The sequence below is a fragment of the Nematolebias whitei genome, chromosome 22, assembly GCF_014905685.2.
Source record: "Nematolebias whitei isolate Nwh7 chromosome 22, NemWhi1, whole genome shotgun sequence".
Classification (NCBI taxonomy): domain Eukaryota; kingdom Metazoa; phylum Chordata; class Actinopteri; order Cyprinodontiformes; family Rivulidae; genus Nematolebias; species Nematolebias whitei.
In genome coordinates this window covers 5343097-5347546 of record NC_056519.1, presented here as the reverse complement: position 1 = coordinate 5347546, position 4450 = coordinate 5343097, and positions in this window count along the sequence as shown.

The window sequence follows — 4450 nt, the reverse complement described above, 5'->3', positions numbered from 1 at the left end:
CCCCCCCGGCCAAAATAAATAAATATCAGAACTTTACCGGCTGACACCAACACCTTATCAGGACTATGGACTATCTGGAAGTGCTTCATGGACAAATCTCACCGTCTTGTCGTCAAACGCATATGTAATGTTCATTAATGTGCTGCCTGGTAGAGTTTTTTTGATGTCTTAAATTGTGTCCTGATAAGGACAAGATGTGAAGAGATCTTTTTTTGTAATTCCACTATCCTATCCTCATGGCCTCTTCACCTTTTCTATCAACAAAAGTATTCTGAAAAAGGATAAGGGGCCGCGCTCTCAGGAGCAGCAGCCACGTGCACTCCGCCCATCTTTTGGACGGCTGTACAAACACAATCTCACTGTATCTCGGTACAATGATAATAAAGCTTATTCTGATTATGAAACTTAACATTTGCTACTTTTAGCTCTTAGCTTACATTCTGCTTCTATTAAATCTACTGCTAATTTTTTGCTACTTGCAGATTTTGAGTAGCCTTCTGCTACTTTAGCTAGCCGTTTGCTAGAATTACCTTTAGGGTACTAGCTATTTTTAGTCTTTTGCTACTTTAGACATGTAGCTAGCATTTTACTTTTTGTATTTAAGCTAGTGCTCTACTTCTTTTAGCTTTATCAACCCAGTTTCAGCTTTTTCTGCAAATTTCAGCAGTCATTCAGCTCTCAGCATTCACACTGCAGTTTTTTAAGCTTGAAGTTTAGAATGTGTTTCGTCACCTGAGGTTTTTTTTATCTTTCAGATTTTTGTTGATTTATTTTATTTTCATTTACGGAGATCGGGGACCGGATGAAAACTGTCTAAGGTCCACTTTTGGCCCTCAGACCACGAGTTGTCCATGTATATTTAAAGTGTAAAACTAAAGATTTCAGACTAGTTCAAACCCTAAAAACATGTAGACCTTTTGAATGTAACGACCGAGGTGCATCATGGGAAAAAATAACTAATTAAATTTCTGTATGTGGGCATGTGCAGCATCGTATTTGAAGATGAAAATGTATTTAAACAAGGTTCAGGAAACAGTGAACAGAACAAAAATTAAATCAAGTTTGATATTACTTTTAACAGACGATTTTAATAAAAAAAGAAATCAAATTTAAGTGTTTATTATTTATTTATACATCAGATTCCGTTCATACGTGCCATCTCTCATCACCGGGAAGAAGGAAAACAATTGCAGCACACATGAAAATCTATTTCAGTCGCAGCGGTGGGAGTTCGGTGGGCGGAGCGATCAAAACATGTGTTTAGTTTTATTAGAGCGACACAATAATTATACAACGTGCCCACATGCGGATCGACGGCGAGCTGTCTGGATGTTGGACGTCCAGTGAGGGACGCGTGGGAGCATACTGGGTGGCCTCCGAGAGTCCAGAAGTCACGTTTCCGTTTAAAAACAAACAGTTTTTCATTTAGTGCTGCACAAACAACCTGAATTTCTTTCTATCTCTCACTACTAAAGGCAAAAGCAGGTGGATAATGTTTAATTTGGACTGTTAGCAAAATATCACTGAACGTAATTCAATGAAACGTTCAGAAAGAGAGCATCTAATATACATCTATAACAGATTATTATACCTTATTCAAAATGGCCACCAAAGCAAATTACACTTCTCCAAGACAAAAAATGGCTGTAGTTTAGTTCTACAGATGTGGTGTGGTAGTAGCTGAGGGTGATCCCTTACTTGTGTTCTCACTGCTAACTGATCACATTGTTTGTGTTTATAACTTCACTTAAACATGTGAACCAACTCTGTGCGTTAGCGAAATACCTCATGAATCACTGGACGGGTTTCAGTGAAACTCTCAAAGCAATCACTGGATGAACATCTACAAACAGTTATCTTCTGAACTAAAACCAAACTCAAATCAAAATAAAGATGGCTGCCTTAGAAAACACAAAAATGGCTGCAAGAGTCATCCTCAACACAGAGCTCTTTGCTTTTAGCCTATTGCTTTATTTAGCTTTCAGCTAACGTTTTACTGCTTATAGCGCTTAAATACTTAGGTTTTAAATGGTTGCTACTGTTGGCTTCTAGCTTGTATTTTGCTTTTAGCTACTTTTAACTAGCATTTTTCTATTTTTAGCTTTGAGTTTCTATTTTTATTTTGAGTCTAGATACTTTTGGCTTTTAGCTAATGCGGAGTTCTTTTTAGCTACCATGTTGCTACATGTAGCTTTCAGTTAATGTTACTACCTTAAGCTAGTGTTTAGCTAGCATTTAGCTTATTTTAGCTTGATTTATGTCATTTTTTTTTTTTACTTTTAGCTAGTGTTAAGCTAGCATTTTACAAATTGCAGCTGTTAGTTGGAGCTTTGCTACTTTTGGACTTTGGCTAGTACTTAGCTAGCATGTGCTACACAGCTTTTAGCTAGAGCTTTACTACTTTTAACTAGTTTTTAGCTAGCTTTACCTACCATTTTGCTTCTTTTATACTTTAATTCTAGTTTTGTTATTTTTGGCTATTAGTTAGCTACTTTTAGCTAGCATTTTCCTACTTTTAGCTAGAGTCTTGATACTTTTGGCTTTATAAGCTAGTGTGGAACTAGTTTTAGCTAGCATGTTGCTACATTTAGCATTCAGTTAGAGCTTTACTACTTTTAGCTAGTGTTTAGCTAGCATTTTGCTTCAATAACTAGAGTTTTTAGATTTTTGACTTTTTAGCTAGTGGTAAGCTAGCATTTGACAATGTTTAGCTATTAGCTAGAGCTTTGCTACTTTTGGCATTTGGCTGGTATTTAGCTAGTTTTAGCTAACATGTGCTATATTTAGCTTTTAGTTAGAGCTTTACTATTTTTAGTTAGAGTTTAGCTAGTTTCACCTAGCATTTTTCTTCTTTTAGCATTTAGCTTTAGTTTAGCTATTTTTGGCTTTTAGCTAGTATTTAGTTACTTTTAACCAGCTTTCTGCTTTTTTAAAATCAAATTTCAGCTGTCATCCAGCTCTTCTTTTCAGTTTCTCTAAAGTCTGTTTCAGTCGCCTGAACATTTGAAGGCGACCTCATTTAAGATGGCCGCCGCAGCTAATCAAACAAAAATAGCTACAGTTTGATTAATTTCACAGATGTAGAGATTCGATCTGATCTTCGTCGAGGAACGCTTTACAGCTTTTTTCCCAGATTTCTAACAAACTTCATATCAGATCCGCGGGCAGCATCGTCTCCGGGCAGGTTGCTAAGCGACGGCCGATGTCAGGAAGTGACAAGCGTAGATAATTACGACCTGCCTGACAAACATCAGGCTCAGTGTTCATTAAACTTCTTAACGGATGAAAATCTGACACCGTCTTTTGTTTCAACTAACTTCAACAGCATCATTTTGGTGAAGGAACGTCTCAAAAGTTAAGAAGCAAGAAGAGTCGGCCATTTTCCAGCACACGTTCTTTAAAGAGTTAGCTTCAGCCTGTTTAAGTTTTCTTACATTTTCAACAGTTTATCAACGTTGGAAGCGCAGAAAACAGCTACAACGCCGTTAGTTGTGCAGATATTGAGCTAAAACTTGGAGTGGTAGTAGCTGAGAGTCATTCGCAACACATACTCTGAGAGTAACAAATAGCTGTTTTTAAATATGTCATTTACCAACAAACTAATCGTGTCTAAATATGATTATTTTCATTTAAATTAACCTTTTAGAGCTGAACGTTTTGCTGATATTATTGTGATTTGGAAGTTTACGGGTTGATTTTTTTTGTGTGCAGAACGTTGCAGTGCCCTTCATCTCCCCGCCGACTTTGACTGACAGAGATATTAGCGCCTTTCCCCCTCTTCAACCCTCAATCAATCCATCCATCTTTTTCCCGTTTCCTCGGGGGCGCTGGGAAAATAAAGCTATTTATAACAGCTGAAGGCACGAACAAGGCAGGAGGGAAAAAACACCAATCATATCTGAACAATGTCAAAAAAGCAACAAATAAATACAAAAAGCACATTTTAAGAGGCTTTTACTACTGGGTTTGAGACTAGAACTTTAATTATGCTGATTTTTATTTCTGTTTTACTTTAAAAAAAAAAAGCTGTGAATGACTATTTCTCCAAAATCTAGAAAAAAATAAAAATAAAGGTGCAAAGCATTCCATGACGAAGATCAGCTCGTGTTGAAAAAAACTATTTTTATCTGATTTTTCAGCACACCAGATTTGATCTATATCAGTAAAGTGCATTCAATTTGTTTGCCATTTTTGTGTTGGATTATCTGTGGTGGACTTCAGATTTGACTGAAAACAAACTAGAGAAACTGAAAAAAAGCACTGAATGACAGCTAAAATTTAATTTTAAACAGTTAAAGTTCGAGCTGTTATAGCTACAAGAAGCAAAAAACTAAAAGCAAAAAGTAGCAAAGCACTAGTTAAAACTAGCTGAAACCCAAAAGTAGCAAAGCTCTGGCTAAAAACTAAAAGTAGCAAAGCTCTGGCTAAAAGCTAAAAGTAGCAAAGCTCT